The sequence below is a fragment of the Pipistrellus hanaki genome, assembly GCF_964339955.1.
Source record: "Pipistrellus hanaki genome assembly, chromosome: 3".
NCBI lineage: Eukaryota > Metazoa > Chordata > Mammalia > Chiroptera > Vespertilionidae > Pipistrellus > Pipistrellus hanaki.
The window spans coordinates 77,693,260-77,717,806 of NC_140505.1; positions in this window are offsets into that span (position 1 = coordinate 77,693,260).

The following is a 24,547-nucleotide window of genomic DNA, read 5'->3' on the forward strand; positions in this document are numbered from 1 at the left end:
TTCTTGGGATATAATCCTAGAAGTAGGATTACTGAGTCAAATGACAGTTCCATTTTTAACTTTTTTAGCAAACTCCTTATTGTCTTGCACAGTGGCTGCACTAGTCTGCATTCCCACCTCAGTGCAAGAGGGTTTCTTTTTTTCCACATCCCTGCCAGCACTTGTCATTTGTTGATTTGTTGATGATAACCATTCTTACAGGAGTGAGATGGTACTACATTGTCGTTTTGATTTGCATTTCTCAGATGATTAGTAACTTTGAGCATGTTTTCATATGTCTCTTGGCCCTCCTTATGTCCTCTTTTAAAAAGCGTCTATTTAGGTCCTTTGCCCATTTTTTTTTTTAATTGGATTGTTTATCTTCCTTTTTTTAAGTTGTATGAGTTCTCTGTAAATTTTGGAGATTAAAACCTTATCAGAGATAACATTGGCAAATATGTTCTCCCAAGCATTAGGTTTTCTTGTTGTTTTGTTGATTTTTTTTCTTTTGCTGTGAAGAAGCTTTTTACTTCGATGAAGTCCCATTTGTTTATTTCCTCCTTAGTTTCCATTTCCCTAGGAGCTGTACTGGTAATGATTTTGCTATGGCATAAGTCTGCTATTTTGCTACCTATGGCTTCTTCTAAGATTTTTATGGTTTCCCATCTTACATTTAAGTCCTTTAACCATTTTGAGTTTATTTTTGTGTATGGTGTAACATGGTGGCTTAGTTCAGTGGTCGGCAAACTGTAGCTCGTGAGCCACATGCGGCTCAGGAGCCGCCGTTTGCCGCTCTGTTGACTAATGAGTTTGCCGACCACTGGGATAGGGGCTTAATCGTAAGGATCAACAACAGCCTGTAATTATTTGAATTGAGAGTCTAGGTCAGTGGTTGGCAAACTCTTTAGTCAACAGAGCAGCAAACCATGGCGTGTGAGCTGCATGTGGCAAGCAGTTGGGAGCCAGCAATCCTGGATTGTGAGAAGTAGGATTACTTCTCGAGGGGTCTCAGATTGGAGAGGGTGCAGGCTGGACTGAGGCACATCCCTCCCCTCTCCCCCATGTTCACGAATTTCGTGCACTGGGCCTCTAGTATAGCTGTAAAAAAGAAAGATCTCTTAGCCTTTGAGACAGCATGGAGGTACCTGGAGATGATTATACTAAACAAAATAAGCCAGTCAGAGAAAGACAGGTATCAGACAGGTATCAGTCAGGAAAGACAGGTATTCCACTTATATGTGGAATCTAATAAACAAAGTAAATTGACAAATAAATCCAGAGACATAGAAGCATAGAACAAACTGAGGAATTCAGAGGGAAGGAGGAGAGAGGGAACAGGAAGAGACCTTATATGCATATATGCATAATCCATGGGCACAGACAATAGTGTAATGAAGGCTTGAGGAATATCAGGGGACAGGTGGAGGAGGTCATTGGAAGAAAAAAAGGGGACATCTGTAATAATTTTAATAATAAACAGAAATTAAAATGTAAAAAATAAAGTTGTTTTTATCTGTGTTGGAGAAAAGTACAGAATAAAAAAGACATGATTAATACAACATTCCTATTCTCTAATGTTGTTTAGACTTCATGTGAGATCACACCATATTTATGTATTTGACTTATTTTACTCACCATAAACTCTCAAGGTGTATCCAGGTTGTTTCAAATGGCAATCTTTTCTTCTTTTACGTGGCAGAATAATGTTACATTGCATGCATACCATGTCATCCTTACCCATTCATCTATTAACAGACATTGAGGTTGTTTCCATAGGTTGGCTATTGTGATTTATTCTATATTTTTGATGCTTTGACTGTGTGTGTGTAATTTTTGTAAGTCTGAATGATTTTGTAATTTAAATTTTTTAAATTAAAAAAATTAATTTAGAAATAAAACAATTTCATCCTGTCATTCCAGCTTTACTGGTTCTTCCCTTTCATCTCCCGGATGTCTGCAAGGCCACAGACCATGCTGTTAAAGTTGAGTCCACCAACCAGCAGCACCAGCGGCACCTCGGAGCTTGTGAGAAACACAGATTCTCAGGGCTCCCCCTTCCCCGGACCTGCTAGATCAGAATTCCTTGGTGGGAACAGATCCATTTGTTTTAATAAGCTTTCCTGCAGATTCTCAAACACATCTAAGCCTGAGGACCCGCTGTCCTGAGAGAACTGCCTCACACCTCAGTCTCACTGTCCATTCTGTCTGATGGTCAGGAAAAGTTAAGAAGGTAAGAATTTTGAAGACTCAGACCAGTGTCTCCACTTGCTGCACATTAAGATCTCCTGTGAGTTTTTAAAAATCACCAATGTTTGGTCTCCATCTGCAGAGATGCAGATTTAATTGGTCTGGGGTACAGCCAGGACATGGAAAATTTTTTTTTAATTCCCCTGGTAATTCTAATTTGCAACCATAGTTGATAACTGAGCAAGAGAACAAAGGATTTGGCTAAAAGAAAGTGAAAGAAATTAGTGGTCTTAGTCACCCCCTGCTGGCAGGAGGCTAAACAGCTCATCTCCCAGTGACTTGGGAGAGGTAACAGGAGGTGCTGCTGGCTTCCAGGGACTTCATGGCTCACATCTGAAGTCTAGTTGATGTCAGCACAAGAAATGCCCTTCCGAGCAAAATGCCTGATTAAGTCCCAAATTCTGTTTCAAAGACCACGCTATCTGTAATCTATGCAACAGACCCTCAAAGAGCACTTACTATGTGCCACCCACTGACCTAAACGCTTCAAAAACAACCTGTCCCTCCTATTAGCTGCCCTTTGAAGTCTGCATTATTATTACTTCCATGTCACTAACTGAAAACTGAAACACAGAGAGGCTAGTAATTTGTATCAGCCATTACGTGGAGGAGCTGGGGTTTAAACCACAGCAGCTGGCTCCAGATCTCTGATTTTAAACACATCGTTGTCTTGCTGCCTCCGTGTGTGATCTCTCCGCCGTGTTATCTGCAGGATTCCAGGATCTAGAATCTACTATGTGCCAGATACAATATTCTCATTTTACCCAAGAGAAAATGAGGCTCGGGAAGTCCCGTCTACTGTTTGGATGGATTGTAGACCTCACAATTCCCCATACCCAAGTCAGTCACGGTAATATTTCTGAGCTCTTCATTCATATCCGGCCCTTGCCTCCATTCCCACCGTGACTTTGGACAAGTTACTTCGCCTTTCTAAGCCTCTGTTTCCCCAGCAGAATACCCATTTCTAACTCATACAGTTGCAGCAGTGAGGCTTCCCATTTCAAGCTGTTATCTAACATCCTCAGATTTGCCACGATGATTATTTAAAGGGAAAATGTTTATCATTGTCTATAACCAAATTCTCCAGAATACTTTTTCATGAGGTCAAAGGTTCATCTGCATATGTGTTGATGAGGTGGAGTGCTGGGGGCACCCCTTCTGCACACAGCTGGATCACATCAGTACCAAAGGCTGGACCATGAGAACAGCCTATTCAATGCCAGCTGAACTAAATGTGGCTGTCTAATATGCTGATGCTTAAAACTCCATCACAACCTCCCAATCATTAGGATGGCTAGAGGATAAATCAGAAAGGCTTCCAGGAGAAGGAAGTGTCCCACTGAGATCTGAAGAGGCAAATTGCTACTCTGCAGGAGTGGGTCAGTGAGAGTGTTCCAGGCAACTGGCAGAGCAGAAGAGTCAAAGAACCTAGTGCGGGGGTGTCTGACTCTCCTGGCCCCCTATCCCCCAGGCTGGCTTCTGTGTCCTCCTGGGAACCAGAGAGCCACTCTAACCGACCACCACCTGATTCATATTCCAAGGAGGCCTGTGACCAGCTCTCAATTCCACATTATAAATAACTTCAAGGCAAGGCAGCAAGAGAAGGATTCCTGGGTCTTACTGGTCTGCAGTGGGGAACCTGGTCAGAGATCTCTGCTCTAGAGCCTTCTTTTCTCCTGCTTCTTCAAATTGGGCGCTTTGGGGGTGAATACTGAGGCAGAGAGAGGCGTCACCCCACCCCACCACTGCCATGTAAAGTCTTCTGAAGGGGACAGCAGGCAGGTTGATGCCACACACAAGCCACCTCTCCTCTCTGCCTGTGACTGGCCCAGCCTCAACTATTTGTCCCCATGCCTACACACCCCAAAGGAAAGGGGGCAGCTTGCCCAGCAGCTCACCCAGCCATCTGCAGCCATCGATGCAAATTGCATCCCCCAGAGCCCCAGAGCTCCCAAAGGGCCCCATGGCCAGCCTGACCTCCAGCCCAAGCCTGGTGGCTGAGGCCTCACAGCAGGACGCCTTCAGCATGGTGGGTGACAGGCTGCCACCAATGACCGGCACAGTGGTCATTGACAGGGGCACATGCACCTATATGGTGGATTTCATGGGGCAGGCCTTGCCCACCTATGCCACTGCCACCATTAGGCTGTCACCTGAGAAGCCAGCCACCTCAGGGCAGCCAGTGCCGGAGAAGTTCATAGGCAAGGCCGCCCATGCTCTCCTGGAGCTGACTCTGGTGCCGGCGGTAAGAAAAGACATTGTGGTGAAATGGAATGAGGCCAAGCTCATCCGGTGCCACCTTCTGGGCCACAACCTCCACATGGCTACCTTGGACCACCTGCTGCTGTCCTCTCACTGCCCTTCAGCACCCACTGAGAGAGGTGGCCTTCGAGTTGCTACGCTCACCCACCATACACATGGCTGCCCGGTGGGTGCTGTCCGTCTGTGCACACGGCAGGTCAGCAGGCTGTTGGTCAGCACGGGCCACAGGGTCACCTGCACAGTGCCTGTCTTCCAGGGCTACCACCTGCCAAATGCCACCAAGACTCTGGACCTCAAGGGCATCCACCTAAACACCTTCCTTGTGAGATGTTGCTGGGCTCCGGCTTGCTGGGGCAGCAGGACCTGGACATTGTGGAGAACATCAAGGGCCACTTCTGCTGTGTAGCCCCTGACTTCCGTAAGAGCAGGCCCGGACCCCGCTGGAATGCAGGCAGACCCTGACGCTGCCTGAGGAACAGTCGGTCACTTTGGGCAAGGAACTGTTACAGTGCCCAGAGCCTCCAGAGATCCCAAGGTTGTTGCCCACGGGCGTTTCCACCATGGCCAAACAGTCTTCTCGAGGTGCGCCCCCCCCCCCCCAAATCCAGGCGATGTGGCCCGGAACATGCTGCTCTGAGGAGGCTCCTCGCTCTTCATGGCGTTCCAGGGCCACTGCTGTGCAGTCTGCCCTCAGAGGAGCACGTGGTGGCAATGGCCCAGCACTCCTAGAACTTCAGTGTGGATCGTTGCCCAGCTTCCAGTTCTGCTGGGTCTGGTGGGAACAATGCGAGAAGGGTGAAGATGGGTGACAGTAAAACTTCTGCTACCCGGCTGGCTCTGTCCTGCCTTCTCCCAGAGCATGATCTAGTCCACTCCTGGACCCACACAAAGACCCCCTAACCCTGTCAAACCTATCTCCCCTGGTCTGTCCCCCCACCCTCCTAGGCAATCTCAGCTTGGGACTTCACCCTCAAGACATGCCCAGCTTTGGCCTCCCTAATCTTACTCACATGGTCTGTTGCTTTTGATATAGTTCCCCAAGATTCTCCTGGGCTCTAAGGCCCCTTGCTATGTTCCTCAAGGATCCCCAACCCATCCCCATAATCTATTGCTCTCCAAGGAACCTGCGCAGGGTGCCCCAACCCCACTCCCAAAATCTTTCCACAAGCATTCCAGTCCCTAGGCCCACTCTCATAATTTGATCCCCATTTCTAAGTCCCCAAACATACCCCCTAGATCCACTTGCTAAGGCATCCTTGTTTCTGAGCACCCCAAATCCATCCTCTGGTTGTTTTTTACTATTTGATTGCCCAAATTTCTCTGACACACTGGTGTTCTGAGCACCCCAATATCCCCACAAATGCCACTCCCCAACATCCATCACAAAGCTCCAGGTTCTGTTCCACAAGGGACTCTCTTACTAAAAGATTTTCCAAGTCCTCAACCCATCCTCTAACTCCACCACCCCACCCCACCCCCCCCCAAAAAAAAAAATGTGTTCTTCCAGCATGATTTGTTCTCCCAGATTCCTTTTCATCTATGTGCTCCCACAATCCATCCCCCATTCATAGCCCCAAGGAGCACTATGTTCTGAGACCCCAAATTCCCAGGTTGGGCCTCACTGCTCTCAGCTCACACCCCTTGCCCTGCTCTGGACATACACCCACGTGGCACCTTCACAGTGTACCTCCTGTTCCATGCCTCAGCCCCTTCTGAAGGCTCCAGCCCCAGGACCATTCTGTGATGATCCCACTAATGTCCTAGGTCATTTGCTATGTTTGACCCACAAAGATAGTCTCCCAAGGTCACCCCATGATGAATCCCCAGGACACCCGGAACCCACCCCAGAACCAGCCCCTAGGCTCTATCCTATTAGTTGAGTTACCAGTGGGCAATGATGCTCCCCAAGGCTGCCCAGCCCGCTGTGACCTGAAGTAGATACCTCAGGTGGGGGCTCCACCTAGAAACTGGCTCCCTCCCCACCAGCCCCACATAGTCCCCAGGGGCCAATTGTCCTGGGCTGTGTTTCCCCAGCTCCCACCTTTCTGCTAGTAGTTCATGACAAGTTCGCTCCAGCTCCCAGGCCTTACTTAGCCTGTTTCTGCCACCCCACCCCAGGAGCTTTCTCCGGGATCTGCCCTGAGTATGCCCTACGAGGCCTCTCCTGCCCCATCCAGTCCCTGCAGAGGCCTGGAGTGGGAATCCAGCCTCTCATGACTGGCCATTCTCCTCACAGGCTGCCCTTGGTCGTTCTTAGCTCACCTGAGCCCTACTGGAGGCAGGACCCTCTGCTTTCTCACCACCGTCCAGCCCAGCCAGTAAATATCAGGACCCAGGTCAGCAGCCTGGACACCCTCCCAGTTTATCAACAAAATAAGCACAAACTGCCAGAGCTTATTCATGTTCACACTGGGTCCTCTCCTCCCCCCCAGGACAAGGAATCATTCATTCCTTCCTTCACCAGTCAATATCTCTCCCTCATTCTCTCACTCACCTGCCAGCACTGTTCGTATGTAAGAATGGGAACATATATTTATGAAGCATTGAGCCCATGCCACCTGACCCCTCATATACCATCAGACAATGGGGTGGGTTGGGGGTCCTTGCCAAGATCTTCTGTGTTGGACCCGGCCTGGCCTCACCTCTCAACAAGGCAAGCAGCTTTTCAATTTGTAGAATCAACAAGAATCCCCATATTAAATGATAGTGAGGGGAAGCTTTTTATTCTTCCCACTAGGAGGCAGCAAGTCCAACCTCAAAGAGCTGACAGTAAAATTCAATATAGAACCACAATGACTGCAGCAAACCAGTCATCTCCGATCTCAGTTGAAATCCACCCACCCCAGTCTCAGAGCACTGCCAACCACACACACACACACACACACACACACACACACACACACACTGATGTGAGGAAGTGAGGGCTGTTGGGTTGACTCTATTTTAGACTAGACCAAGGTTCCCCAGCTCCAAACCTTCCCTGGGACACATTTGTACGTAACCCTGCAGACATAGGGCCTTCCCCCCCACGCCCCCGCCCCGCCCCATTTGCCTACTACCGTGTTTCCCCGAAAATAAGACATCCTCCGAAAATAAGACCTACTTACAGGTTTCCTTCTGAGTGAAATATAAGGCATCCCCCGAAAATAAGGCTAAACATGAGAGATTTGGTCCACTGATTCTGAAAGAAATGGAGTCACAAGAAATTCACCAGCAAATTCAGGAATTGAATTGTTATGATGATGTTCCAGAACATGATGACATGATTATCATTGAATAAATGAGTAAATTCTTGATACTGTAGGATTCACAGTTTGTCTGGTTTGTGTTGACAACTACCGTACTACCGTACCGTATGCAGGTAATAAATTTCCTTTATTTTCATTTAACAATAAATGTGTACCATATTCTTCTTCATGGAAAAATAAGACATCCCTGAAAATAAGACCTAGCGCATCTTTGGGAGCAAAAATTAATATAAGACACTGTCTTATTTTCGGGGAAACAGGGTAACAATAATGGTGAGCTCACTACACAAGTCTATTAGAAATCGTACCTTCTCAGAGTAGCCTTAAACTTCTGCATTCCCCACTTAGATCACTGGCAGGTACCCTGGAGTCTGCTTTTTCCATGTGAATCAGGAGCTCCATTCTGACCTCACTGTGTGCCTTCCAGCCCTGCTGGGCCTGTGGGAGCATCGGAGGAGCAGGGGCCCCATATTGTATATCACAAGAGAATGGTTTAAGATGTGTGTGCCAAGGTGACAGGGGATGGACTTTGAATTTTGTGTCAACTTGGCTAGGTGCCCAGACGTTGAGTCAAACATCAGTCTACATGTTGTTGTGAAGGTGCTTTTTAGATGAAATAGAACAAAGGTTGGCCTCCTCCCCAGAGGACTCCTGCCAGCAGACCACCTTTGGACTCGCACTGCATTTTTTCCTGGGCTCCAGCTGGCCGGGCTTTCAACTTGTTCGCCTCCACAGTCAGGTGACCAATTTCTTAGAATAAATCTTTCTTTCTCTACACATGCCTCTTATTGCCTTTATGTCTCTGAAGAACCCTTCCTCTCTCAGGACCTTGGCACCTGCTATTCCCTTTACTTAGAGTGCTCCTTCCCATCTCTCATCTTATCAAAGCTTGCATCCCTTCTCAATATGACACAAAGCTCAGCTGCCATAAAAGGAATGATTAAAACAACTGATTCCATGTAAACATACAAAAAAACTCTGCAAGGTCAAAATCACCCTGAACAAAGTCAAGAAAAACTAATAATTTTAAAAATAAAGAGTATTTCTAAAATACAAATGACAGAGTAAACTGTAACTCATAACACAAAGTGGTAGTGTTCATAATACAGAGTGGGGCAAAGTAGGTTTACAGTTGTTTGTGTGGAAAATAATACAATGATTAATAAAGAATAATTCAAGAATAAATTTTGTTTCGTGTACTAACAATTGTAAACCTATTTTTGTCCAGTCCTGTATATACAGAGCTCTAGGAAACAATAAATACGAAAAATATTACAGTAGTCCATGGAAAAGTTAGCAAACCTTAAGCTCATAAAGAAAAATGATTCTTAGACACAGAAGATTCTCGAACTAATAAGGGAAATTAACATTTAAACTATACCGTGACACCATTTTTTACCCCATCAAATTGGCAAAGATCAAAAGGATTGATTAATACCCCATGATGGTGAGGCTGTGGGGGAACTGACACGCTCTTATTTGACAACAATGGAGGAAATCGGTGTGTCCCCTATGCAGGACAGTTGCATATCTACTTAAATGACAAATGCACACACCTTCTGACCCGGCTACAACACTTCTAGGAATTTCTCCTTCAGGTATGATCACTCACATGAGAAATGACATAAAAGCAGTTAGCCAGTGTACCCTGCAGCACACACTATAATGCTATGTGTTTCCAAAGCTGTGTGAAGATCAATCCATGCGAACAGGTTTAATACATTTCATTCAAACATAAAGGAATACTGTAAAAAGGAACCAACAAGCGGTTTTCACTAACATGGAGTAATCCCCACAATATGTTTAAGTAAAAAAAGAAAATCCAAATGATATGTTACCCTTTTATAGAAAAACAGGAATAAATGTATGTATAGATTTTATTTTATTTTTTTTAAATCAATCTTTATTGTTCATATTATTACAAAAGTTCCTCATTTCCCCCCCCCCTCCACCAGGTTCCCACCCCACCCTCTGCCCTTCCCCTCACCCCACCCCATTGTCCTCATCCATAGATGCACAGATTATGTTCAGTCTCTTTCTCCATCCACCACTCCCCTTTTCCCCGAGGATTGTCAGTCCACTCCCCTCCGGTATCTCTGATTCTATTATAATCAACAGTTACTATTGTTCATCAGGTTTTTTAATTTCCTTGGTTTTTTTTTAATTAATAAACTTTTATATTTTTAAGATTAAATTTTAAAATCTAATAATTTTAAACCTTGTTTTTTTTTGCCCTGGGAACTGAGAAGCAAACTTGTTTACATGTAAACTTGCCCTTGGACTATCAAACATCATAGCCATTCAAATGTAAATGAACACATTGTTTAAAGATAGCTGCTGGCTGGAATTGGATTACCTGTTCTGGGTGGGAATGGCATGTCCTCCCCTTTCTCCATTAAAATTAAGGTGTTAGCTTTAAAACCTCTTTTTGGCAAGAGACCTTAAACTTTCAAAACTTTAAATTTTTCAGGTAGCAAATCAATTACTTAGCATTTTCTCAAATCAATAATACCACCACATTCCCAAGGATACACTTCAAACAAAAGACACATCCAAATCGATCAACCAACCTCATCCAGACCCCACACAAGGCACTCACAGATCAACACCCCAGCACTACAACAACTCAACACATCCAGATCTAAGCCTTCATCACTTGATTCAGCAGACCCTCAAGTTCCCCCAAAAGTTTCCAGCCATGTCTGAGAGGCAGCTCTGGGGCCGGGGCAGGCGAGGAGCGAGCTGTTCCAGGCCTGGCCTCTGTTGCTCCGGACCCGGCTGCTGCCGCTCTGGGCCTGGATGCTGCTGCTCCGGGCCTGGATGTTCCCGACCCTGCTGTTCCGGGCCCAGCTGCTCTAGCCCGGCTGCTCCGGGCCTGTCCACTCCGGGCCTGGAAGCTCCCAGCCTGGCTGCTCTGGACCTGGCAGTTGCTGCTCTGGGCCTGGATGCTCCCGACCCGGCTGCTCCGGGCCCGGCTGCTCCGGGCCAGGCTGCTCTGGGCCCAGCCACTCCGGGCCTGGCTGTTCCCAGCCTGGCTGCTCCGGGCCTGGCTGCTGCTGCACCAGGCCTGGCTGCTCCCAACCCGGCTGCTCCAGACCTGGCTGCCCTGGGCCTGGCTGCTGCTGCCCCGGGTCTGGCTGCTCTGGGCCTGGCTGCTGCTGCTCCGGACCCAGCTGCTCCAGGCCCAGCTGCTCCGGGCCTGGCTGTTCCAGGCCCTGCTATTGCTGCTCCGGGCCTGGCTGCTGCTGCTCCAGGTCTGGCTGCTACGGTCCTGACTGCCCTGGGCCTTGCCACCGCAGCCCCAGGCCTGGCTGCCACTGCCCCAGGCCTGGCTGCTTCGGAGCCTGGCTGCTGCTGCTCCAGGCCCGGCTGCCACTGCCCTGGGCCTGGCCACTCTGGGCCTGGCTGCCGTCGCTCCAACGTTCTGTCTTTTTTTTTTTGTCTTTTTTAACTCATTTATGTTGCAGTGTTGGCTGCTGAGTTGAGTTCTTTCTTAATCTTCGATTTTTCAAGATCTTTGTATTCTTTCTTAAGTAATTTTACTATCTTTTTGCTATAACTTGACTTCTTCACATTGAAAACTTCTTTGGTTTCTTCCTCCTCGTCCTGGAAGCTCAGCAGGCTGGCCCGTGGCACCCTTTTGTTCTCCGGGGCCTCCTGCATGGCTTCAGCCTGTTGCCGGGGTCGGCACCGCCCAGGAAGCAGCCCCCAGCCTCAGCTCCGTGGCCCACGATCAGCGGTCGAGTGCCCAGCGGCACCTCTCCCCCTGGGGCCCTGTCACCCAGCTCCTTGATGGCACCCGGCTACGGCAGCCACAGTGGCGGCTCCTGCTCCTCATCGCGCTCTTCCCAGTCTGGAGTTTTTGTCTCCTTCCCAACAGGGCAATCCCGTGGCACAGCCAACCGTCCCTTCTCTGCGCACAATGTGCGCGCCTCTGGGGGCTCTGCCTTTCGCCGCTCCCCCGGGTTTCCGCCTTACTGCCCAGTTTCCCTCTGCATGAGCCTGGGTCCCCGTGATCTGGCCTAGAACTGGGGTTCAACTGGGGCTCAGCACAGTCCGGAGCCCCTGCCTCCCTCCCGCTAGGGCAATCTAGCATCAGAGTCAACAGTCCGTCCTCTGCGTGCAGTGTGCGTGACTCCAGAGGCTCTGCCTTTCGCTGCTCCCCCGGGACTCCGCCTCACAGCCTAGGCTCCCTCTCAATGAGCCTGGGTCCCCAGGGTCTGGCCTAGAACTGGGGTTCAGCACTGTCGGGTCCGGTTCGGGGTTCAGCACAGTCGGAGCTTTTATCTCCTTCCCGCTAAGAAACGCCAGCCAGGCACTCAGCTCCCCCTCCTCTCCGGCTCCGTCCTCTCCGCACGCGCAGCATGTCTCCGTACCTTAGGCTTTTACAGCTCCTCTGATTTTCCTTCTGGTTTTCTCTTTCCTTCTTGTTGTAGAATTTCCAGTCAGTCGACTTCCTATAGCTTTGGCAATGTCCATTTTATATTTTAGTTTTATTTTATTGAAAGTGGTGTGTGCGGCTGCAGTTAGGTGTTTACCTGTGCAGCCATCTTGGATCCTCCCAGGGAACGTCTATGTATGTATAGATTGTAGATAGATCTCACAAGAAATCTGAGCAGTGGGTGCTTCTAGAATAGTTTTTCAAGTTTTATTTCATTATTAAGCCCTAAGGAACAATCATTTTTAGACATTTTTCCTAATAATTCCCAATAAAATTGTAATACCACAGGTCTATGGTAAGTCTGTTTATATATTCTGTATATACCTTTGCTTTATACATAAAACCAGATTTTCGTCTACCCTCAGAAGCAATTTTCACCCACTTGGGGGTGATATCATCTCCACTGATGCTTTATCAGAGAGCCAGGGGCTCGGGTGTTGAGGTGGGAAGAAGACTTCTCTCTGCCTGCTCTTCGAACTGTTAAAATTTTGAATCGTATGAATATATTTTTATTTGTTTGTTTTTTTTGTTAATCCTCACCTGAAGATACCTTTCCATTGATTTTTAGAGAGAGTGGAAGGGAGGGAGGGAGGAAGAGGCACAGAGAGAGAAGGAAAGAGAGAAAACATATATGAGAGAAAGACACATTGATTGGTTGCCTCCCACACTCAACTAAATCTGCAACCCAGGTACATGCCCCTGACAGTGAATCGAACCTGAGACCCTTTGGTGTGCAAGCTAAAGCTCCAACCAGTGAGAGACACTGACCAGGGCTGAGATATATTTTTAAATACAGATGTTTACTTTAAGTTTCTCTGGTGTCCACCCAGGCAGCCCTGTTTACTTTCCTCTTTCCCTAACTGTGCCCATCTGATTTCTGCTTGATGTCTTGACAATGGAAGGTGTCTCACGCCTTGGCCATGAGTTCAGGAGGACATGGGCCCCATGTGCAGCATTCACTCTTTACTCAGCACACAGCCAGGCCCAATAAACATTTGTTGAATGGCTGAATAAATGAGCCACAACTTGGGTGAAGTTAAGAGAAATCTTTCAACACAAGGGCCCTTCCTCCCTGTCTTCCTCCAGCACTGGAGACAGATAGGCCTGGGTTCAAGTCATGATCCTCATATGCTTTGTGACCTTGAACAAGTGACCTGACTTCTCTGAGCCTCACTCAACACACCCAGTGCTTGCTTCAGGGGGCTTTATAAGATTAAGTAAGATCACATAGGCACTCCAGAAAATATGGAAGGACACATTTCAAATTGCCCTTGTCTTTGGGGTAGAAAAAAAAAAAAACTTTCACAGTATAGTAATGTAGTGTTTGAATGTATCACAGGTGAATGCCTCCATAGAAATAATTTGTAAACTGTTTGAGTAATAAATAAAGTGGATTTAACATGCTCAGTACACAGTGAGTGCCAAATAGATGGTGAGGAGGTTGCTACCACTAGAACGTGCCAAGGATGGACTATAAATCCTCCAGCCTGAGAGCTGGGCACCGAGAGCCTTAGTGACCTTCCCCTAAGGGTTCAAGCAGAGGGGACCCACCGAGTCACCATCCAGACTTCACTCTGGTCCCAGATGATCTGTTCTTTGGAGTACCCAAGAGAGGAGATATTTGGAGGAGATGGGTCATTCCACCAGGCAAATTTCAGGTCTGGTGGAGATTAGGGTGGGGTGAGTGATAGGGGGCCAAAAAGCGCACTGTCACAGAATGTCTTCCTTTTACAACTTGACAGCTTGTTCACCATGGGATTCCTTTTGCATTAATTTTGATTTTTAAAATATTACATTAATGCCAGAAGCTGGAAGAGGGAGGAATGGTGTGTGACTGCCAATGGATACAGGGTTTCTTTCTAGGGTGATAAAATGTTTCTGGAAAGGAGACAGTTGTCCTAATTGCCACGGAATTATACACTTTCAAAGGAGGAATTGAATGGTATGAACACAATCTGGATCAAAATCATCACATTGAAATATTATTTAGTTTGTATGCCCTAGAGATGTAATGTATGGTACTAGGTGTACTAGTTAATGATGAGGATTTTTTTCAGTAGATGGAGTTACACATATGTTGATATATACGTGATTTGATATGTGTTATTTTGTTGTATTGACAGCAAGCTTCAAAACTTCATGTGTCAAATTTGCTGAGGGTGCTAACATCACAGATATTTTTACACTTAAAAATGTCAAATTTTGTGCCAAAAAAAAGAGCATTTGCGGGAAGTTTTAATTCATTACTTCATTTTGAAGAAAAGTGCTGCTGAAAGTTATTGTATACTTTGGGAAGCTTATGGTGAACATGCTCCATCTCAAGATACTCGTGAACACTGGTTTAAACACTTTAAAAGTGATGATTTCTATGTGAAAGCCAAAGAACGTTCAGGTCAACCAAAAGTTTGAAGACCAACAATTATAAGCATTATTGGATGACGATACATGTCAAACTCAAAAACAACTTTTAGAAAGATTAAACGTTGCTCAACAAACAATTTCCAATTGTTTACAAGCAATGGAAAAGATTTTAAAGGAAGGAAAATGGGTGCCACACCAACTGAACGAAAGACAAATGGAAAACTGAAAAGTCATTAGTAAAATGTTGCTTCAAGGGCACGAACTAAATAAAATCTTTTTGCATCAAATTGTGACTGGTGATGAAAAGTGAATTTATTTTGAGAATCCCAAATGCACAAATTCATGGGTTGATCAAGGTCAAACATCAACATCAACTGCAAGGCCAAATCGCTTCGGAAAGAAGACAATGCTCTACATTTGATAGGATCAGGAAGATGTGGTTTATTATGAGCTTCTAGGACCAGGTAAAACCATTAATACCAATCATTACTGACAACAAATAATCAATTTGAACCACATTTTGATTGTGAAACAACCAGAATATGCCAGAAGACACAGCAAAGTAATTCTGCTTCATGATAACGGACCAGTACAAGTTTCAATACAAGTTAAAGACATCTTGCCTGGGAAGTATTAATCCACTCATCCTATTCACCAGACCTTGCTCTTTCAGATTACCACTTGTGGCACACACATTTTCTGAGCAGCACTTTAAAATGTATGAAGAAGTGGAAAATTGGGTCTCTGAATGGTTGCCTCAAAACAAGAAAAGTTCTATTGGAACGGTATCCACAAATTACCTAAAAGATGGGGGAAATGTGTAACTAGTGATGGACATTACTTTGACTAAAGCAACTTTGATGTTTCTCTTGAAATTATCGTGTTTTCTTTGATTACAAAATCCACATTATTAACCGGTGCACATAAGTGAATGTAGACAACAGCATTGTATTATGATCATCAAACTCACTAAGAGAATAGAACTGAATTATTCCAATCCCAGTAAAAAGAAATAATTATGGAATGTGATAAAGATGCTAACTATTGCTAATAGGGCAATTGTATTTAATATATAAATGTATCAAATTAACATGTACTTATTAGATTTACACAAGTTTATATGTTAAATATATTTAAATTTAAACAACAAAAATAAAGGAATGTAATTTACTTTGTTTACTGAGATTTGGGGCACCTTTTAGATTTTGCTCAGGGAAATGGCTCACTTGCTTGGCCCTAGTACCAGTTTCATGGACAAAGACCCAAGGAAGCTGGAGGCACTGAGCCTGTTTGCATGAGCCTGGCCAGCCAAGAAGGAGGGGCCTAACAACCAGGCTCCTGAAGACCATGGCTGAGGGGCTTGTCAAGAGTCAAAACCACAGGGCCTGCTTTCCATGGAAACTGAGGAATCCAGTCACACTTAGGAGAAACAGAGTGTGCGGATGGTCCAGACCAATACTCCAGAGAAAATGGCAGAGTCTATATTTAGCATCTGACATCATCTTACTTCAATTGTGATAAGAGTCAGGAAATATATTTTAATTGTTCTCAATCTGGATGTACATTGGAGTCACATGGAGAGTTTTAAAACATACAGATAGTGTATCCAGTCCCCCAGATTTTTATTTGCTGATATGGGCACAGCCTTGTGTGCAGGAATTTTACAACTCCCCAAGGGTAGAGGACAGCCAAAGGTGAAAAACAAGTCCTCTAGCTGTTTGGAGGCTGTGGTCCTGAACCTTGGTCTGCATGAATCACAGCTGAGATGCTGTTAACACTATGGTGCCTGGACACTTTCTCACAAAGTATATCACAATGGCCATGGAAAAGGCCAGGAATTTACTTTCTAATTACTCTATGTTTTTTTACTGTAAGTTAAGATGAAGGATATTTTTCTCATATCAGGGTTTTTCAGACTTTGTAGGACAATCGAAATTCAATGTAATACAATTGCAAAGTACTGGTTCCCATGCAGGATCAGTTATCATAATATATAAAAAGACAGGGGCTGTCATGACCAAAACAACTGGATGGATGACCGAACAACAGGCTACATGGGGCGACAAGGCCGGCAGGGGGGTTAGTGAGGGACGACCAAACAACTGAACAACAGGCTACATTGGGCAACTAGGCCAGCAGAGGGGGGCAATTGGGGGTGACCAGGCCAGCAGGGGGAAAGGTAAGTATGATCAGGCTGGCAGGCAGGTGAGCAATTAGGAGCCAGTGGTCTCAGATTATGAGAGGGATGTCCAACTGCCAGTTTAGGACCAATCCTGAGGATTGGTCCTAAACTGACAATCAGACATCTCCTGAGGGGTCCTGGATTGGAAAGGGTGCAGGCTGGTCTGAAGGGATCCCCTCCACGCACAAATTTCATGCACAAGGCCTCTAGTATCTCTGTATTAGAGGTCAGAGGTAGGAAAGGCATCAGTACTTTGAAATTTACTAGGCCAACCTCAGTCTTGGTCCCTCTTCTAGGACATTCTTTGAAAATAAAACTGACCAAAAAACAACTCCTGACCCCTCTATACGCACATTTTTATGAATCAAGATATCAAAGGACACACAGGGAAAGCTAATGCATATTCTGTAAAGACCCTCCCCTGGACCCAGTAGGCCAAAGAAAAGCCTCAAGACAAAGGGCCCATGGTGTGCTCTCATTAGATGCCCATACCTTGTATCTCTTCTCTCTTTCTCCTAATCTGGGATCCCTCTCACAATCCAGGACTGCTGGCTCCTAACTGCTCACCTGCCTGTCTGATTGCCCCAACTGCCCCCCCTGCCATCATGGTGGACCCCAATTTCCCCCCCCCCCACCGGCTTTGTCACCCTCAACTGCCCCCCTCTGCAGTCCTGTTCCCCCAATGCAGCCTGCTATGCGGTCATTTTGTCATCCCTCACTAATCCCCCTGAAAGCCTAACCACCCCACGTAGCCTGCTGTTTGGCCATCCAGCTGGTCATTTAAGTTGTGACTGCCCCTGGCTTTTTATATATTAGGGTAATGAAACCACCTGGAAAGTCACTCAGTACAAAGTGGAGAAATAAGGGTCAGCTTGTGTTCTGGTGTTACAGGGAGCCAAGAGACAGGTCACTGCCCTCCAGTCCTACAATCACCCATTTTAAAGACAAAGTCAATATTTGCCACCTGGCAACAGCAAGCCACACAAGGAATCTGAGCTCCCATTCTCACAACCACTGCTGTGATGGGGAATGGCAACGGGTAGGCATTATCCAAAAATGTCACATTGCTTTTTACCAAAATTCAACCAAATTATTTGTTTGTTTTTTACATAATCACTTTCTTTGACTCTGTAATTTTTTTATTCTATTCCTCAGTTCTGAAACAGTGATTCTGTTACTTTAGTCCAGCTTAATGGTTTTTTCAATGGACAGACTGATTCTTTGAGCTCCCTACTCTGCCATTATTGTTAAACTGGGAAAATGTTTTGATATCACCTTTTCCTTATTCTCCTTCTTGCTTTTTTTTTTTTTTTTTTTTTTTGGCTGGTTAGTGTTCAAAAATTCTTATTTACTCTATAAAATATCTCCTTTCTATGAACATAAGGATCACAGTTTTTAAAAAATATATATATTTTATTGATTTTTCGCAGAGAGGAAGAGAGAGGGATAGAGAGTTAGAATCATCGATGAGAGAGAATCATCCATCAGCTGCCTCTTGCACACCCCCTACTGGGGCTGTGCCCGCAACCAAGGTACATGCCCTTGCCCAGAATCGAACCCGGGACCTTTCAGTCCACAGGCCGACGCTCTATCCACTGAGCCAAACAGGTCCGGCAGGATCACAGTTTTAAAACTATATTATGATTCATTGTATTGAATTAAGTACTTTTGAGGAAAACAATACCTGCAATATTGCTACCACTTAGATTGGACTAAACCATAAAAGATATCTGTCTGTATACTTTGTATAGCTGAAGCTGACATAACGCCTCAGGTCTCACCAGGCACAAGATGGTCACAGCCAAAATAAATTTTCCACCACCCCACTTGAGTACAGAGAGGGTAGTGAGTTGAAAACTGTCCACTCAAATTTGGTCCATCCAAAACCTCAGAAGGAGATTTTATATGGAAAAAGGATCTTTGCAGATGTGATTAAAATATGAAGATGGGCAGAAAGAGAGAGCAACTGAGGGTCTTATGCTGTGAGTGTTTATCGGCAAGCTGGGAGACAGCGAACACCAGAAGAAACTGCTGGGGGGCTGCTGACAGAGGTGCCCCTCACAGGGAAGCACCCACTCGGGCTGTTTCCCTGCCTGGAGCTACCTACCGGCTTGGACGGGGAAACCTCGCCATCTTGAGAGGAAGATAGGATCGTGTCAGAGGCCTGAATATCCACAGCCGCAGCAACCACCAAGCATCTGTGACCCCCAGAATGCGGATCCCAGGCGGCGCAAACCCCTGACTGCACTGGAGTGCCCCACTGCTCGGCGAAAAGGTCAGATTTCCCAGGGAGAGGGTGGAGAGCGCTCCCGGCGAAAACAAAAAGCCTGCGCGCACAGAGCGCGCTCGCGGAAGCTGGAGGACAAGGGCAGTGATTACAAGTAGAAGCCCCCGCTGTTGGGCGGTTGTCACCCTTGAAAGTGGATGGGGCTCCTAACAGGGGAGATATCTAAAGAGCAACACATTTGGATCCGGCTCGGAGGGATATCGGAGAGTTGCAGGAGATTGCAGTTGCTCGGACCTGCCCCCTCCCCCCCTCTGTAGTTCCAGCTTCAGAGAGGACAGGGGGGGAAAAAAAAAAAAAAAAAAAAAAAAGCTGGATAGGCTCTAGAGTTTGGAAGTCAACCTAGAAACACTGCCCCCAGAGGCTAATTCACAAATTGTCTCTAGTGTAATAAAAACAAAGCAAAACCTGCCTAAAAATCAGGACTGGATCATAACAATAGAGGAAGCGAATGACCTTCATTACTGAAATTTTAATTAAATTTTTTAAATTTTATTATTATTATTTTTTTAATTTTTAAATTTTTGTTTTCATTATTTGCAACGTTTACTCAAGAAACTATTTTTTTTCTTTTTCCTCACTTGATTTTATCTTGATAATTATTACATTGTATATGTAATCAACATTATTACTACTACTAATTTACCTTTTTCATCTTATTTTCTTTTGTTTATTTTTATTATTTTTATTTCATTTGATTATATATATATTTTTTTTTAAAAAATTTCAGGATTACTGTTCTACAGTCTTTATCTATCCTTCTTTCTCCAACGCTTTATTCTATCTCAACCCTACCTTTATGCCTTCACCCTCTTTCCAATCTTTTCCTTTGATACCCTGTTTATCTTAACCCTTTCCTGCTCTAGATTTCCCCCATTCCTTCTGTCTACCCCCTCCTAAAATTTCACCCTACTTGTATATATCTAATTTCCAACTACCTTCTCCAAACCCATTCACACCTCCCATGCAGTTGTCCTAAAAACAAAACAAAACAAAAAAAACAAAACAGTCTTTCTAACTCTTTGAAGTTGTATGTTGAATGTTAACTTTACTGAAGTTGTATGCTTTTCTTTTATAAGATTGATTTGCCTATGCTTTTTGTTTGATTGTATGTTTTTGTTAGCTAGGTTCTAGTCACCCTTATTGGTGATTATTGATATCGCAAACACATTTCTATTCAGTGCCTTGTGTGTTGTACCTGGTTGTGTTGTATTTTGTGCCTTTAAATCAAAGCAGGAGAGAGAGAACTACACAACCAGACATCCTAGATCATGGGGAGACCAAAAAAACAGCCCGCATATGAAAGAAAAGCAGGCTTCACCAGAAAAGGAAGTAAACGATATAGAGGCAAGCAACCTACCAGAGCAAGAATTCAGAGTCACGATCTTAAGATGGCTAAAAATAATGGAAGACAAATTTGACAATATGAGTAAGACCCAAGAGGAAATGAAAAAAACCCAAGAGGAAATGAAGATGACTCAAGATGAAATGAAAAATGACATCGCTACTATGAAGAACTCAATAGAAAGCATCAAGAGCAGACTAGAAGAAGCAGAGGATCGCATCAGTGAGCTAGAAGACAAGATGGAAAAAAATACCCAATTAGAGCAGCTTCTAGAAAAAAAAAAATTAAAAAGCAGGAGGAGAGCCTACGGGAGCTTTGGGACAATGCAAAACAAAACAATATTCGAATAATAGGGGTTCCGGAAGGAAAGAAAACCGAGGTAGACATGGAAAACGTATTTCAAGAAATGACAGAAAATTTTCCTGAGATAGAGAAGAAAAAACCCACACAAATCCAAGATGCTCGCAGAGTCCCAAGCAAAATGGATCCCAGAAGACGGACGCCAAGACATATTATAATTAAATTGGCAAACACCAATGACAAAGTTAGAATCTTAAAAGCAGCCAGAGAGAGACAGAAAGTTACATATAAAGGAACCTCCATCAGACTAACAACTGATTTCTCAACAGAAACTTAACAGGCCAGAAGGGAATGGGATGAAATATACAAAGTCATGCAAAGAAAGGGTCTGAATCCAAGAATACTGTACCCAGCAAGACTATCAATCAAAATTGAAGGGGAAATCAGGAGGTTCACAGACAAAAAAAGACTAAAGGAATTTATCTCCACCAAACCAGCAATGCAAGAAATGCTAAAGGGTCTACTGTAAAAATAAAGAAATAGGAAGCGAAGAAGGAACACAGGGGTATAGAATAAAAATGGCATCAAATGAGTACCTATCATTAATAACATTAAATGTAAATGGTTTAAATGCTCCAATCAAAAGACATAGGGTAACAGATTGGATAAGAAAACAAGACCCATACATCTGTTGTCTACAAGAAACCCACCTCAGAAAAAGAGATGCACACAGACTGAGAGTGAAGGGATGGAAAAAGGTTTTCCAGGCAAATGGAAATGAAAAGAAAGCTGGGGTAGCAATACTTATATCTGACAAATTAGATCTCAGAGTGAAGCACATAACAAGAGACAATGAAGGCCACTTCATAATACTAAAGGGAGCAATCAAACAAGAAGAAATAACCCCGGTAAATATATATGCACCCAATACGGGAGCACCCAAATACATTAAAAAAAAAAAAAAAAACTGCTGGAGGTCATTAAGGGAGAGATTAACAGCAATACAATCATAGTAGGAGATTTTAATACCCCACTGTCACCCTTCGACAAATCATCTAAACAAAAAATCAGCAAAGAAATATCAATCCTAAATGACTCACTAGACCAGATGGAATTAATTGACATCTTCAGAACATTCCACCCCAAATCCACAGAATATACATTCTTCTCAAATGCACATGGGACATTCTCAAAGATAGACCACATTTTGGGACATAGGCAAAGTCTCTTCAAATTCAAGAAGATAGAAATCATATCAAGCATCTTCTCAGACCATAATGGCATAAAACTGGAAATTAACTACAATAAAAATAATCCAAAGAAATCAAACACATGGAGACTAAACAGCATGCTATTAAATAAGGACTGGGTTACCAGAGAAATCAAGGAAGAAATTAAAAACATCCTGGAAACAAATGACAATGAAAACACAACAATCCAAAATCTATGGGACACAGCAAAAGCAGTTTTGAGAGGGAAGTTCATATCCTTACAAGCCTATTGCAAAAAACTAGAAAAAAGTGTAACAAAAGATCTAACTCTACAACTCAAAGAGTTAGAAAAAGAGCAACAAGAAAAGCCCAGTGTAAGTAGAAGGAAATAACAAAAATCAGAGCACAGATAAATGACATAGAGACCAAAGAAACAATACATAAGATCAACAAAACCAAGAGCTGGTTCTTTGAAAGGATAAACAACATAGATGGACCTCTAGCCAGACTAACCAAGAAACAAACAGAGAGGACCCAAATAAACAAAATCAGAAATGAAAGAGGTGAAATAACAACAGACCCCACCGAAATACAACGGATTGTTACAAAATACTATGAACAACTCTACTCCAACAAACTGAACAACCTGGAGGAAATGGACATATTCCTAGAAAAATACAACCTTCCAAAACTCAATCAGGAAGAATCTAAAAATCTCAATAGACCAGTGACTTGGGAAGAAATTGAAACAGTCATCAAAAAGCTTCCAGCAAACAAAAGCCCAGGTCCAGATGGCTTCACAGGAGAGTTTTACCAAACATTCAAGGAAGAACTAAAAACTATCCTCCTCAGACTATTCCAAAAAATCCAAGAGGAAGGAACACTTCCAAATTCCTTCTATGAAGCCAGCATCACCCTAATACCAAAACCAGATAAAGACAACTCAATGAAAGAAAATTACAGGCCAATATCCCTCATGAACATAGATGCCAAAATCCTCAACAAAATTCTAACAAATCGGCTCCAGCAGAGCATCACAAAGATCATACACCATGACCAAATGGGATTTATTCCAGGAATGCAAGGATGGTACAATATCCACAAATCAATAAACATGATACATCACATAAACAAATTGAAAGATAAAAATCATATAGTCATATCAATTGATGCAGAAAAAGCATTCGATAAAATCCAACACCCTTTTCTGATAAAAACTCTTAACAAGGTGGGAGTACAAGGATCATACCTCAACATAATAAAAGCTATATATGATAAACCCACAGCCAACATTATACTCAATGGGCAAAAACTAAAACCATTCCCTCTAAGAACAGGAACAAGACAGGGATGCCCACTCTTGCCACTCCTGTTTGACATAGTACTAGAAGTACTAGCCATTGCAATTAGACAAGAGGAGGAAATAAAAGGCATCCAAATTGGAAAAGAAGAAGTAAAGTTATCTTCATTTGCAGATGACATGATATTGTACATAAAACACCCAAAAGACTCCATTAAAAAACTAATTGACTTAATAAATGAATTTGGCAATGTAGCAGGATACAAAATTAATGCCATGAAATCCATGGCTTTTCTATACACCAACAGAGAAACTGCAGAAACAGAGACTAAAAAAGCAATTCCATTTACCATCGCACCAAAAAAATTAAGATACCTAGGAATAAATTTCACTAAGGAAGTAAAGGACCTATATGCGGAAAACTACACAACACTGAAAAAAGAGATAGAGGAAGATGTAAGGAGATGGAAGAACATACCATGTTCATGGATTGGTAGGATCAACATCATCAAAATGTCCATACTTCCTAAAGCAATCTATAGGTTCAATGCACTCCCCATTAAAATACCAACGACATATTTCACCGACCTAGATAGAACTCTCCAAAAGTTCATTTGGAACAATAAAAGACCCCGAATAGCCACAGCAATCCTGAGAAAGAAGAGTAAAGTAGGAGGGATCTCAATACCAGACTTCAAACTATACTACAAAGCCACTGTTCTCAAAACAGCCTGGTACTGGCACAAAAACAGACATATATTTTAGATCAATGGAATCGAATCGAGAACCCAGATATCAACCCAAATCACTATGCTCAATTAATATTTGACAAAGGAGGCACAAATATACAATGGAGTCAAGACAGTTTCTTCAATAAATGGTGTTGGGAAAATTGGACAGACACATGCAAAAGAATGAAACTAGATCACCAACTTACACCATTCACAAAAATAAACTCAAAATGGATACAGGACTTAAACATCAGATGGGAAACCATAAAAATACCAGAAGCATCCACAGGCAGCAAAATCTCAGACATATGCCAAAAGAACTTCTTCACTGATACTACCCCTAGGGCAATGGAAGCTAAAGAGAAAATAAACAAATGGGACTACATCAAAATAAAAAGCTTTTTACAGCAAAAGAAACCAGCAACAAGAAAGCCCACTGTGTGGGAGAACATATTTGCAAATGATACCACTGATAAAGGTTTAATCTCCAACATCTTCAAACAGCTTATACAACTAAATAAAAGGAAGATAAATAATCCAATTAAAAAATGGGCAATGGACCTAAATAGAACATTTTCAAAAGAAGACAGAAGGAAGGCCAAAGGGCACATGAAAACATGCTCAAAGTCACTAATTGTCTGAGAGATGCAAATCAA